Source organism: Oncorhynchus gorbuscha, unplaced genomic scaffold (genome assembly GCF_021184085.1).
Source record: "Oncorhynchus gorbuscha isolate QuinsamMale2020 ecotype Even-year unplaced genomic scaffold, OgorEven_v1.0 Un_scaffold_1828, whole genome shotgun sequence".
In the NCBI taxonomy this organism is placed as follows: Eukaryota; Metazoa; Chordata; class Actinopteri; order Salmoniformes; family Salmonidae; genus Oncorhynchus; species Oncorhynchus gorbuscha.
Genome location: NW_025746499.1, coordinates 92,501 through 108,104, shown reverse-complemented (window position 1 = coordinate 108,104; position 15,604 = coordinate 92,501). Strand labels below are relative to the sequence as shown.

Sequence of the window (15,604 nt, the reverse complement as noted above, 5' to 3'; positions counted from 1 at the left end):
GCATGTCTCAGTGAGAATAAGGGACAAGGCTGTGAGGTTCTGGTTGTCTTTCTCCAACAGTAGCAACCTACACAGGAAGGAACAACAAGAGAAAATAGTTTATCAAATCAGATGGAGACCAACATGTACCGGTCAGAAAGGACAGGAGAGGCATGACAGCAGCTCCACCTCGCCCTCCAATAGGCCAGAGGAAGCAGCTCCACCTCGCCCTCCAATAGGCCAGAGGAAGCAGCTCCACCTCGCCCTCCAATAGGCCAGAGGAAGCAGCTCCACCTCGCCCTCCAATAGGCCAGAGGAAGCAGCTCCACCTCGCCCTCCAATAGGCCAGAGGAAGCAGCTCCACCTCGCCCTCCTAGGCCAGAGAGCAGCTCCACCTCGCCCTCCAATAGGCCAGAGGAAGCAGCTCCACCTCGCCCTCCAATAGGCCAGAGGAAGCAGCTCCACCTCGCCCTCCAATAGGCCAGAGAAGCAGCTCCACCTCAATAGGCCCAGCTCCACCTCGCCCTCAATAGGCCAGAGGAAGCAGCTCCACCCTCACCTCCAATAGGCCAGAGGAAGCAGCTCCACCTCGCCCTCCAATAGGCCAGAGGAAGCAGCTCCACCTCACCCTCCAATAGGCCAGAGGAAGCAGCTCCACCTCGCCCTCCAATAGGCTAGAGGAAGCAGCTCCACCTCGCCCTCCAATAGGCCAGAGGAAGCAGCTCCACCTCGCCCTCCAATAGGCTAGAGGAAGCAGCTCCACCTCACCCTCCAATAGGCCAGAGGAAGCAGCTCCACCTCGCCCTCCAATAGGCCAGAGGAAGCAGCTCCACCTCACCCTCCAATAGGCCAGAGGAAGCAGCTCCACCTCGCCCTCCAATAGGCCAGAGGAAGCAGCTCCACCTCGCCCTCCAATAGGCCAGAGGAAGCAGCTCCACCTCGCCCTCCAATAGGCCAGAGGAAGCAGCTCCACCTCGCCCTCCAATAGGCCAGAGGAAGCAGCTCCACCTCGCCCTCCAATAGCCAGAGGAAGCAGCCCACCTCGCCCTCCAATAGGCCAGAGGAAGCAGCTCCACCTCCAATAGGCCAGAGGAAGCAGCTCCACCTCGCCCTCCAATAGGCCAGAGGAAGCAGCTCCACTCGCCCTCCAATAGGCCAGAGGAAGCAGCTCCACCTCGCCCTCCAATAGGCCAGAGGAAGCAGCTCCGCCTCCAATAGGCCAGAGGAAGCAGCTCCACTCCAATAGGCCAGAGGAAGCAGCTCCACCTCACCCTCCAATAGGCCAGAGGAAGCAGCTCCACCTCACCCTCCAATAGGCCAGAGGAAGCAGCTCCACCTCGCCCTCCAATAGGCCAGAGGAAGCAGCTCCACCTCGCCCTCCAATAGGCTAGAGGAAGCAGCTCCACCTCACCTTCCAATAGGCCAGAGGAAGCAGCTCCACCTCGCCCTCCAATAGGCCAGAGGAAGCAGCTCCACCTCGCCCTCCAATAGGCCAGAGGAAGCAGCTCCACCTCGCCCTCCAATAGGCCAGAGGAAGCAGCTCCACCTCGCCCTCCAATAGGCCAGAGGAAGCAGCTCCACCTCGCCCTCCAATAGGCCAGAGGAAGCAGCTCCACCTCGCCCTCCAATAGGCCAGAGGAAGCAGCTCCACCTCGCCCTCCAATAGGCCAGAGGAAGCAGCTCCACCTCCAATAGGCCAGAGGAAGCAGCTCCACCTCGCCCTCCAATAGGCCAGAGGAAGCAGCTCCACCTCGCCCTCCAATAGGCCAGAGGAAGCAGCTCCACCTCGCCCTCCAATAGGCCAGAGGAAGCAGCTCCACCTCACCCTCCAATAGGCCAGAGGAAGCAGCTCCACCTCACCCTCCAATAGGCCAGAGGAAGCAGCTCCACCTCGCCCTCCAATAGGCCAGAGGAAGCAGCTCCACCTCGCCCTCCAATAGGCCAGAGGAAGCAGCTCCACCTCGCCCTCCAATAGGCCAGAGGAAGCAGCTCCACCTCGCCCTCCAATAGGCCAGAGGAAGCAGCTCCACCTCGCCCTCCAATAGGCCAGAGGAAGCAGCTCCACCTCGCCCTCCAATAGGCCAGAGGAAGCAGCTCCACCTCGCCCTCCAATAGGCCAGAGGAAGCAGCTCCACCACACCCTCCAATAGGCCAGAGGAAGCAGCTCCACCACACCCTCCAATAGGCCAGAGGAAGCAGCTCCACCTCGCCCTCCAATAGGCCAGAGGAAGCAGCTCCACCTCGCCCTCCAATAGGCCAGAGGAAGCAGCTCCACCTCGCCCTCCAATAGGCTAGAGGAAGCAGCTCCACCTCACCTTCCAATAGGCCAGAGGAAGCAGCTCCACCTCGCCCTCCAATAGGCCAGAGGAAGCAGCTCCACCGCCCTCCAATAGGCCAGAGGAAGCAGCTCCACCTCGCCCCTCCAATAGGCCAGAGGAAGCAGCTCCACCTCGCCCTCCAATAGGCCAGAGGAAGCAGCTCCACCTCGCCCTCCAATAGGCCAGAGGAAGCAGCTCCACCTCGCCCTCCAATAGGCCAGAGGAAGCAGCTCCACCTCGCCCTCCAATAGGCCAGAGGAAGCAGCTCCACCTCGCCCTCCAATAGGCCAGAGGAAGCAGCTCCACCTCGCCCTCCAATAGGCCAGAGGAAGCAGCTCCACCTCGCCCTCCAATAGGCCAGAGGAAGCAGCTCCACCTCGCCCTCCAATAGGCCAGAGGAAGCAGCTCCACCTCGCCCTCCAATAGGCCAGAGGAAGCAGCTCCACCTCGCCCTCCAATAGGCCAGAGGAAGCAGCTCCACCTCGCCCTCCAATAGGCCAGAGGAAGCAGCTCCACCTCCAATAGGCCAGAGGAAGCAGCTCCACCTCGCCCTCCAATAGGCCAGAGGAAGCAGCTCCACCTCGCCCTCCAATAGGCCAGAGGAAGCAGCTCCACCTCGCCCTCCAATAGGCCAGAGGAAGCAGCTCCACCACACCCTCCAATAGGCCAGAGGAAGCAGCTCCACCTCACCCTCCAATAGGCTAGAAATATGTTTTAAGTCTTTCAGATCTAGATAGGCATAGAACAGGGCTCTCCAACCCTGTTCCTGGAGACCCTCCTGTAGGTTTTAACTCCAACCCTGTTCCTGGAGAGAAACCCTCCTGTAGAGAAACCCTCCTGTAGAGAAACCCTCCTGTAGGTTTTAACTCCAACCCTGTTCCTGGAGAGAAACCCTCCTGTAGGTTTTAACTCCAACCCTGTTCCTGGAGAGAAACCCTCCTGTAGGTTTTAACTCCAACCCTGTTCCTGGAGAGAAACCCTCCTGTAGGTTTTAACTCCAACCCTGTTCCTGGAGAGAAACCCTCCCGTAGAGAAACCCTCCCGTAGAGAAACCCTCCCGTAGAGAAACCCTCCCGTAGAGAAACCCTCCCGTAGAGAAACCCTCCCGTAGAGAAACCCTCCCGTAGAGAAACCCTCCCGTAGAGAAACCCTCCCGTAGAGAAACCCTCCCGTAGAGAAACCCTCCCGTAGAGAAACCCTCCCGTAGAGAAACCCTCCCGTAGAGAAACCCTCCCGTAGAGAAACCCTCCCGTAGAGAAACCCTCCCGTAGAGAAACCCTCCACAACCTTCATAGACTGTGTGTTTGTGTCCTTACCTCTGGAAGTATGTCTTCATAGACTGTAGCACCCCCACCTGGACCCTCCAGGTACTGAGTTTCAACCTCTCACACATCAGACAGCACAGGTCCAACTGGAAACGCTCTGGGAAGAGACACGGCATTAAACACACAGGACTACAATACAATTACAATCACTTCTGATATAATCCCCTTAATGTTTTGGCTTCTATTGAAATTAGACCAAAACATTTACAAACCTCACCCTGGGTTTGTCTCGTCGTTGGGCCAGTCAGAACCTTCCCTGGGTTTGTGTGTCGTTGGGCCAGTCAGAACCTCACCCTGGGTTTGTGTTGTTGGGCCAGTCAGAACCTTACCCTGGGTTTGTGTGTTGTTGGGCCAGTCAGAACCTTACCCTGGGTTTGTGCCGTCGTTGGGCCAGTCAGATCCTTACCCTGGGTTTGTGTGTTGTTGGGCCAGTCAGAACCTTACCCTGGGTTTGTCTTGTCGTCGGGCCAGTCAGAACCTTACCCTGGGTTTGTCTTGTCGTCGGGCCAGTCAGATCCTTACCCTGAGTTTGTGCGTTGTTGGGCCAGTCAGATCCTTACCCTGAGTTTGTGCGTTGTTGGGCCAGGTCTTGCCCAGCGTCTGGAAGGCACAGAGTAGAGCTTCAGTCTGCAACTCCTTCTCCTTCTCATCCCGATCGTCATCGCTATCATGTCTCAACCTCGAAGTTGCTGCAGAGTTCTGTAAACACAGGATCAGACATCACACATTTTGGACCAATCGAAAGAACACTGATGTCATAAAGGACAAATACACAAACTCTCTCTCACCTTCTTAATGAGTGGTATGAGTATGTCTGAGATATACTCTCTCTCTCTCTCTCACCTTCTTAATGAGTGGTATGAGTATGTCTGAGATATACTCTCTCTCTCTCACCTTCTTAATGAGTGGTATGAGTATGTCTGAGATATACTCTCTCTCTCTCACCTTCTTAATGAGTGGTATGAGTATGTCTGAGATATACTCTCTCTCCCTCTCTCACCTTCTTAATGAGTGGTATGAGTATGTCTGCCATATACTCTCTCCCTCTCTCACCTTCTTAATGAGTGGTATGAGTATGTCTGCCATATACTCTCTCCCTCTCTCACCTTCTTAATGAGTGGTATGAGTATGTCTGAGATATACTCTCTCTCTCTCTCACCTTCTTAATGAGTGGTATGAGTATGTCTGAGATATACTCTCTCTCTCCCCTTCTTAATGAGTGGTATGAGTATGTCTGAGATATACTCTCTCTCTCACCTTCTTAATGAGTGGTATGAGTATGTCTGAGATATACTCTCTCTCTCTCTCACCTTCTTAATGAGTGGTATGAGTATGTCTGCCATATACTCTCTCTCCCTCTCTCACCTTCTTAATGAGTGGTATGAGTATGTCTGAGATATACTCTCTCTCTCACCTTCTTAATGAGTGGTATGAGTATGTCTGAGATATACTCTCTCTCTCTCACCTTCTTAATGAGTGGTATGAGTATGTCTGCCATGTCACTGAAGCGGTCTTCCTGTGTGGCCTGCAGGACATCAGCAGCACAGCCCAGGGCAGCCATCTTGTAGACCAGGTTGTCTTTACGACACTCCTTCAACACCAGATCTATCACCTCTGGAACACTGGGCTGGCCCGGGGAGGACTTCTGGAGTTCACCACTAACACACAACATACTCCTCATCATCATCACCAACATCCCTCATCATCACCAACATCCCTCATCATCACCAACATCCCTCATCATCACCAACATCCCTCCTCATTCTCACCAACATCCTCCCCATCACCAACATCCTCCCCATCACCAACATCCTCCCCATCACCAACATCCTCCCCATCATCACCAACATCCTCCTCATCATCACCAACATCCTCCTCATCATCACCAACATCCTCCTCATCATCACCAACATCCTCCTCATCATCACCAACATCCTCCTCATCATCACCAACATCCTCCTCATCATCACCAACATCCTCCTCATCATCACCAACATCCTCCTCATCATCACCAACATCCTCCCCATCACAGGGACAAGAGCCAGCCAGCCAGACTGCTCCTAGTGTCAGAAGGAGAGCCAGCCAGCCAGACTGCTCCTAGTGTCAGAAGGAGAGCCAGCCAGCCAGACTGCTCCTAGTGTCAGAAGGAGAGCCAGCCAGCCAGACCGCTCCTAGTGTCAGAAGGAGAGCCAGCCAGCCAGACCGCTCCTAGTGTCAGAAGGAGAGCCAGCCAGCCAGACCGCTCCTAGTGTCAGAAGGAGAGCCAGCCAGCCAGACCGCTCCTAGTGTCAGAAGGAGAGCCAGCCAGCCAGACCGCTCCTAGTGTCAGAAGGAGAGCCAGCCAGCCAGACCGCTAGTGTCCTAGTGTCAGAAGGAGAGCCAGCCAGCCAGACCGCTCCTAGTGTCAGAAGGAGAGCCAGCCAGCCAGACCGCTCCTAGTGTCAGAAGGAGAGCCAGCCAGCCAGACCGCTCCTAGTGTCAGAAGGAGAGCCAGCCAGCCAGACCGCTCCTAGTGTCAGAAGGAGAGCCAGCCAGCCAGACTGCTCCTAGTGTCAGAAGGAGAGCCAGCCAGCCAGACTGCTCCTAGTGTCAGAAGGAGAGCCAGCCAGCCAGACTGCTCCTAGTGTCAGAAGGAGAGCCAGCCAGCCAGACTGCTCCTAGTGTCAGAAGGAGAGCCAGCCAGCCAGACTGCTCCTAGTGTCAGAAGGAGAGCCAGCCAGCCAGACTGCTCCTAGTGTCAGAAGGAGAGCCAGCCAGCCAGACTGCTCCTAGTGTCAGAAGGAGAGCCAGCCAGCCAGACTGCTCCTAGTGTCAGAAGGAGAGCCAGCCAGCCAGACTGCTCCTAGTGTCAGAAGGAGAGCCAGCCAGCCAGACTGCTCCTAGTGTCAGAAGGAGAGCCAGCCAGACAGACTGCTCCTAGTGTCAGAAGGAGAGGAGAAACCGTACCTGCACTTAGACACCACAGAGCCGATGGCGTTCAACAGCTCCTCCTGTGGACAAACAAACAACTGGTGTGAGAAGACATCTGTACTAGACACAAACAACTGGTGTGAGAAGACATCTGTACTAGACACAAACAACTGGTGTGAGAAGACATCTGTACTAGACACAAACAACTGGTGTGAGAAGACATCTGTACTAAACACAAACAACTGGTGAGAAGACATCTGTACTAAACACTAGACACAAACAACTGGTGTGAGAAGACATCTGTACTAGACACAAACAACTGGTGTGAGAAGACATCTGTACTAGACACAAACAACTGGTGTGAGAAGACATCTGTACTAGACACAAACAACTGGTGTGAGAAGACATCTGTACTAAACACTAGACACAAACAACTGGTGTGAGAAGACATCTGTACTAGACACAAACAACTGGTGTGAGAAGACATCTGTACTAGACACAAACAACTGGTGTGAGAAGACATCTGTACTAAACACTAGACACAAACAACTGGTGTGAGAAGACATCTGTACTAAACACAAACAACTGGTGTGAGAAGACATCTGTGCTAGACACAAACAACTGGTGTGAGAAGACATCTGTGCTAAACACAAACAACTGGTGTGAGAAGACATCTGTACTAAACACAAACAACTGGTGTGAGAAGACATCTGTACTAAACACAAACAACTGGTGTGAGAAGACATCTGTGCTAAACACAAACAACTGGTGTGAGAAGACATCTGTGCTAAACACAAACAACTGGTGTGAGAAGACATCTGTGCTAAACACAAACAACTGGTGTGAGAAGACATCTGTACTAGACACAAACAACTGGTGTGAGAAGACATCTGTACTAAACACAAACAACTGGTGTGAGAAGACATCTGTACTAAACACTAGACACAAACAACTGGTGTGAGAAGACATCTGTACTAGACACTAGACACAAACAACTGGTGTGAGAAGACATCTGTACTAAACACAAACAACTGGTGTGAGAAGACATCTGTACTAAACACTAGACACAAACAACTGGTGTGAGAAGACATCTGTACTAGACACTAGACACAAACAACTGGTGTGAGAAGACATCTGTACTAAACACTAGACAAACAACTGGTGTGAGAAGACATCTGTACTAAACACTAGACAAACAACTGGTGTGAGAAGACATCTGTACTAAACACAAACAACTGGTGTGAGAAGACATCTGTACTAAACACTAGACAAACAACTGGTGTGAGAAGACATCTGTACTAAACACTAGACAAACAACTGGTGTGAGAAGACATCTGTACTAAACACAAACAACTGGTGTGAGAAGACATCTGTACTAGACACAAACAACTGGTGTGAGAAGACATCTGTACTAAACACTAGACACAAACAACTGGTGTGAGAAGACATCTGTACTAAACACAAACAACTGGTGTGAGAAGACATCTGTACTAAACACTAGACAAACAACTGGTGTGAGAAGACATCTGTACTAAACACTAGACAAACAACTGGTGTGAGAAGACATCTGTACTAAACACTAGACAAACAACTGGTGTGAGAAGACATCTGTACTAAACACAAACAACTGGTGTGAGAAGACATCTGTACTAGACACAAACAACTGGTGTGAGAAGACATCTGTACTAAACACAAACAACTGGTGTGAGAAGACATCTGTACTAAACACAAACAACTGGTGTGAGAAGACATCTGTACTAGACACTAGACAAACAACTGGTGTGAGAAGACATCTGTACTAAACACAAACAACTGGTGTGAGAAGACATCTGTACTAGACACAAACAACTGGTGTGAGAAGACATCTGTACTAAACACTAGACACAAACAACTGGTGTGAGAAGACATCTGTACTAAACACAAACAACTGGTGTGAGAAGACATCTGTACTAAACACAAACAACTGGTGTGAGAAGACATCTGTACTAGACACTAGACACAAACAACTGGTGTGAGAAGACATCTGTACTAAACACAAACAACTGGTGTGAGAAGACATCTGTACTAAACACTAGACAAACAACTGGTGTGAGAAGACATCTGTACTAAACACTAGACACAAACAACTGGTGTGAGAAGACATCTGTACTAAACACTAGACACAAACAACTGGTGTGAGAAGACATCTGTACTAAACACAAACAACTGGTGTGAGAAGACATCTGTACTAAACACTAGACACAAACAACTGGTGTGAGAAGACATCTGTACTAAACACTAGACACAAACAACTGGTGTGAGAAGACATCTGTACTAAACACAAACAACTGGTGTGAGAAGACATCTGTACTAGACACTAGACACAAACAACTGGTGTGAGAAGACATCTGTACTAAACACAAACAACTGGTGTGAGAAGACATCTGTACTAAACACTAGACAAACAACTGGTGTGAGAAGACATCTGTACTAAACACTAGACAAACAACTGGTGTGAGAAGACATCTGTACTAAACACAAACAACTGGTGTGAGAAGACATCTGTACTAAACACTAGACAAACAACTGGTGTGAGAAGACATCTGTACTAAACACTAGACAAACAACTGGTGTGAGAAGACATCTGTACTAGACACAAACAACTGGTGTGAGAAGACATCTGTACTAAACACTAGACACAAACAACTGGTGTGAGAAGACATCTGTACTAAACACTAGACACAAACAACTGGTGTGAGAAGACATCTGTACTAAACACTAGACACAAACAACTGGTGTGAGAAGACATCTACACTAGACACAAACAACTGGTGTGAGAAGACATCTGTACTAAACACAAACAACTGGTGTGAGAAGACATCTGTACTAGACACAAACAACTGGTGTGAGAAGACATCTGTACTAGACACTAGACACAAACAACTGGTGTGAGAAGACATCTGTACTAAACACAAACAACTGGTGTGAGAAGACATCTGTACTAAACACTAGACAAACAACTGGTGTGAGAAGACATCTGTACTAAACACTAGACACAAACAACTGGTGTGAGAAGACATCTGTACTAAACACTAGACACAAACAACTGGTGTGAGAAGACATCTGTACTAAACACTAGACAAACAACTGGTGTGAGAAGACATCTGTACTAAACACTAGACAAACAACTGGTGTGAGAAGACATCTGTACTAAACACTAGACAAACAACTGGTGTGAGAAGACATCTGTACTAAACACAAACAACTGGTGTGAGAAGACATCTGTACTAGACACAAACAACTGGTGTGAGAAGACATCTGTACTAGACACTAGACACAAACAACTGGTGTGAGAAGACATCTGTACTAGACACAAACAACTGGTGTGAGAAGACATCTGTACTAGACACTAGACACAAACAACTGGTGTGAGAAGACATCTGTACTAAACACAAACAACTGGTGTGAGAAGACATCTGTACTAAACACTAGACAAACAACTGGTGTGAGAAGACATCTGTACTAAACACTAGACACAAACAACTGGTGTGAGAAGACATCTGTACTAAACACTAGACACAAACAACTGGTGTGAGAAGACATCTGTACTAAACACTAGACAAACAACTGGTGTGAGAAGACATCTGTACTAAACACTAGACAAACAACTGGTGTGAGAAGACATCTGTACTAAACACTAGACAAACAACTGGTGTGAGAAGACATCTGTACTAAACACAAACAACTGGTGTGAGAAGACATCTGTACTAGACACAAACAACTGGTGTGAGAAGACATCTGTACTAAACACAAACAACTGGTGTGAGAAGACATCTGTACTAGACACTAGACACAAACAACTGGTGTGAGAAGACATCTGTACTAAACACAAACAACTGGTGTGAGAAGACATCTGTACTAAACACTAGACAAACAACTGGTGTGAGAAGACATCTGTACTAAACACTAGACACAAACAACTGGTGTGAGAAGACATCTGTACTAAACACAAACAACTGGTGTGAGAAGACATCTGTACTAAACACTAGACAAACAACTGGTGTGAGAAGACATCTGTACTAAACACTAGACAAACAACTGGTGTGAGAAGACATCTGTACTAAACACAAACAACTGGTGTGAGAAGACATCTGTACTAAACACTAGACAAACAACTGGTGTGAGAAGACATCTGTACTAAACACTAGACAAACAACTGGTGTGAGAAGACATCTGTACTAAACACTAGACAAACAACTGGTGTGAGAAGACATCTGTACTAAACACAAACAACTGGTGTGAGAAGACATCTGTACTAAACACAAACAACTGGTGTGAGAAGACATCTGTACTAAACACTAGACAAACAACTGGTGTGAGAAGACATCTGTACTAGACACTAGACAAACAACTGGTGTGAGAAGACATCTGTACTAGACACAAACAACTGGTGTGAGAAGACATCTGTACTAGACACAAACAACTGGTGTGAGAAGACATCTGTACTAAACACTAGACAAACAACTGGTGTGAGAAGACATCTGTACTAAACACTAGACAAACAACTGGTGTGAGAAGACATCTGTACTAAACACTAGACAAACAACTGGTGTGAGAAGACATCTGTACTAAACACAAACAACTGGTGTGAGAAGACATCTGTACTAAACACTAGACACAAACAACTGGTGTGAGAAGACATCTGTACTAAACACTAGACACAAACAACTGGTGTGAGAAGACATCTGTACTAAACACTAGACACAAACAACTGGTGTGAGAAGACATCTGTACTAAACACTAGACACAAACAACTGTGTGAGAAGACATCTGTACTAAACACTAGACACAAACAACTGGTGTGAGAAGACATCTGTACTAAACACAAACAACTGGTGTGAGAAGACATCTGTACTAGACACAAACAACTGGTGTGAGAAGACATCTGTACTAGACACAAACAACTGGTGTGAGAAGACATCTGTACTAAACACAAACAACTGGTGTGAGAAGACATCTGTACTAAACACTAGACAAACAACTGGTGTGAGAAGACATCTGTACTAAACACTAGACACAAACAACTGGTGTGAGAAGACATCTGTACTAAACACTAGACACAAACAACTGGTGTGAGAAGACATCTGTACTAAACACAAACAACTGGTGTGAGAAGACATCTGTACTAAACACAAACAACTGGTGTGAGAAGACATCTGTACTAAACACAAACAACTGGTGTGAGAAGACATCTGTACTAAACACAAACAACTGGTGTGAGAAGACATCTGTACTAAACACAAACAACTGGTGTGAGAAGACATCTGTACTAAACACAAACAACTGGTGTGAGAAGACATCTGTACTAAACACAAACAACTGGTGTGAGAAGACATCTGTACTAAACACAAACAACTGGTGTGAGAAGACATCTGTACTAGACACAAACAACTGGTGTGAGAAGACATCTGTACTAGACACAAACAACTGGTGTGAGAAGACATCTGTACTAAACACAAACAACTGGTGTGAGAAGACATCTGTACTAAACACAAACAACTGGTGTGAGAAGACATCTGTACTAGACACAAACAACTGGTGTGAGAAGACATCTGTACTAGACACAAACAACTGGTGTGAGAAGACATCTGTACGAAACACAAACAACTGGTGTGAGAAGACATCTGTACTAAACACAAACAACTGGTGTGAGAAGACATCTGTACTAAACACAAACAACTGGTGTGAGAAGACATCTGTACTAAACACTAGACAAACAACTGGTGTGAGAAGACATCTGTACTAGACACTAGACAAACAACTGGTGTGAGAAGACATCTGTACTAGACACAAACAACTGGTGTGAGAAGACATCTGTACTAGACACAAACAACTGGTGTGAGAAGACATCTGTACTAAACACTAGACAAACAACTGGTGTGAGAAGACATCTGTACTAAACACTAGACAAACAACTGGTGTGAGAAGACATCTGTACTAAACACTAGACAAACAACTGGTGTGAGAAGACATCTGTACTAAACACAAACAACTGGTGTGAGAAGACATCTGTACTAAACACTAGACACAAACAACTGGTGTGAGAAGACATCTGTACTAAACACTAGACACAAACAACTGGTGTGAGAAGACATCTGTACTAAACACTAGACACAAACAACTGGTGTGAGAAGACATCTGTACTAAACACTAGACACAAACAACTGGTGTGAGAAGACATCTGTACTAAACACTAGACACAAACAACTGGTGTGAGAAGACATCTGTACTAAACACAAACAACTGGTGTGAGAAGACATCTGTACTAGACACAAACAACTGGTGTGAGAAGACATCTGTACTAGACACAAACAACTGGTGTGAGAAGACATCTGTACTAAACACAAACAACTGGTGTGAGAAGACATCTGTACTAAACACTAGACAAACAACTGGTGTGAGAAGACATCTGTACTAAACACTAGACACAAACAACTGGTGTGAGAAGACATCTGTACTAAACACTAGACACAAACAACTGGTGTGAGAAGACATCTGTACTAAACACAAACAACTGGTGTGAGAAGACATCTGTACTAAACACAAACAACTGGTGTGAGAAGACATCTGTACTAAACACAAACAACTGGTGTGAGAAGACATCTGTACTAAACACAAACAACTGGTGTGAGAAGACATCTGTACTAAACACAAACAACTGGTGTGAGAAGACATCTGTACTAAACACAAACAACTGGTGTGAGAAGACATCTGTACTAAACACAAACAACTGGTGTGAGAAGACATCTGTACTAAACACAAACAACTGGTGTGAGAAGACATCTGTACTAGACACAAACAACTGGTGTGAGAAGACATCTGTGCTAAACACAAACAACTGGTGTGAGAAGACATCTGTGCTAAACACAAACAACTGGTGTGAGAAGACATCTGTACTAAACACAAACAACTGGTGTGAGAAGACATCTGTACTAAACACTAGACACAAACAACTGGTGTGAGAAGACATCTGTACTAGACACAAACAACTGGTGTGAGAAGACATCTGTACTAAACACAAACAACTGGTGTGAGAAGACATCTGTACTAAACACTAGACACAAACAACTGGTGTGAGAAGACATCTGTACTAGACACAAACAACTGGTGTGAGAAGACATCTGTACTAGACACAAACAACTGGTGTGAGAAGACATCTGTACGAAACACAAACAACTGGTGTGAGAAGACATCTGTACTAGACACAAGTTGGTCAAGTTAATTACAACCTCAACTCTTATAAGAACCCCCCCCTCTTCTACCGACCACTTTATCTCTCACACACACACACACACACACACACACACACACACACACACACACACACACACACACACACACACACACACACACACACACACACACACACCTTTCCAGTCCAGGTGCGTCCAACCAGTCCCTGCAGTAGAGCGGACAACACCATACCCAGGTGAGGGGCGACCAGAGAACCCGTCTGTTGCTTAGCGATGGACGCCATGGCAGCCGCGCCCTGGGCCTTCATCTTCCACGACTGGGACTGCAAGGCCTTCTGGGTAATGTCGATCAGCTCCGTCATGTAGAGGCGGATGCCCCCAAAGCTTCCTGGAGGACACGAGAGGTCAGGGGTTGAAAAGGTCAAAATGTTTTGTCTTTCCTATTGATTTATTTTTAACCTCCGTCTTCGTGGTATCCAAGTGGTAGTCAGAGGAAGGCCCTAAAAATGGTCAACGACCCCAGCCACCCCAGTCATAGACTGCTCTCTCTACTACCACACGGCAAGCGGTACCGGAGTGCCAAGTCTAGGACCAAAAGGCACCAACGCGCCAGACGACCGTGTCAGCGTGCACTGCGCCCGGCCCGTCACAGGAGTCGCTAGAGCGCGATGGGACAAGGACGTTCCTGCCCGGCCAAACCCTCCCTTAACCCGGACGACGCTGAGCCAATCGTACGCCCCATGGGTCTCCCGGTCGTGGCCGGATGTAACGGAGCCCGGACTCGAACCCAGAATCTCTAGTGGCACAGCTAACACTACAATACAGTGCCTTCGACCAGACACTCACTCTACAGAGCCTTAGTCCATAGTGACTCTCCACTGTGAGTGTCCAGGTGTCTCTGACCAGGTGTGTGTTTCTCTCCTCTCTCTGACCAGGTGTGTGTTTCTCTCCTCTCTCTCTGACCAGGTGTGTGTTTCTCTCCTCTCTCTCTGACCAGGTGTGTGTTTCTCTCCTCTCTCTCTGACCAGGTGTGTGTTTCTCTCCTCTCCCTCTGACCAGGTGTGTGTTTCTCTCCTCTCCCTCTGACCAGGTGTGTGTTTCTCTCCTCTCCCTCTGACCAGGTGTGTGTTTCTCTCCCTCCCTCTGACCAGGTGTGTTTCTCTCCTCTCTCTCTGACCAGGTGTGTGTTTCTCTCCTCTCTCTCTCTGACCAGGTGTGTGTTTCTCTCCTCTCTCTCTGACCAGGTGTGTGTTTCTCTCCTCTCTCTCTCTGACCAGGTGTGTGTTTCTCTCCTCTCTCCTCTCTCTCTCTGACCAGGTGTGTTTCTCTCTCCTCTCTCTCTCTGACCAGGTGTGTTTCTCTCTCCTCTCTCTCTCTGACCAGGTGTGTGTTTCTCTCCTCTCTCTGACCAGGTGTGTGTTTCTCTCCTCTCTCTCTGACCAGGTGTGTGTTTCTCTCCTCTCTCTCTCTGACCAGGTGTGTGTTTCTCTCCTCTCTGACCAGGTGTGTGTTTCTCTCCTCTCTGACCAGGTGTGTGTTTCTCTCCTCTCCTCTCTCTGACCAAGTGTGTGTTTCTCTCCTCTCTCCCTCTCTGACCAGGTGTGTGTTTCTCTCTCTCTATCTGACCAGGTGTGTGTTTCTCCCTCTCTCTCTCTGACCAGGTGAGTGTTTCTCTCCTCTCTCTCTGACCAGGTATGTTTTTCTCTCTCTCTCTCTCTAACCTGGTACGTGTTCCTGCCAGACTTCGCTCCACAGCGTGGCGTCGTGGCTCTCTCCCTTCTCCTCGTCCGGTCCCGGCGCCTGGTGCATCCCCAAGAAGGCCAGCGGCAACGCTCCCACT

At 48.3% G+C, this 15,604-nt stretch overlaps 1 pseudogene; it reads right to left on the bottom strand.

Annotated features, from left to right (window-relative positions):
• Positions 1–3: 3 nt before the first annotated feature.
• Positions 4–15,604, bottom strand: part of LOC124024356 — a 71,211-nt pseudogene continuing 55,610 nt past the window's right edge.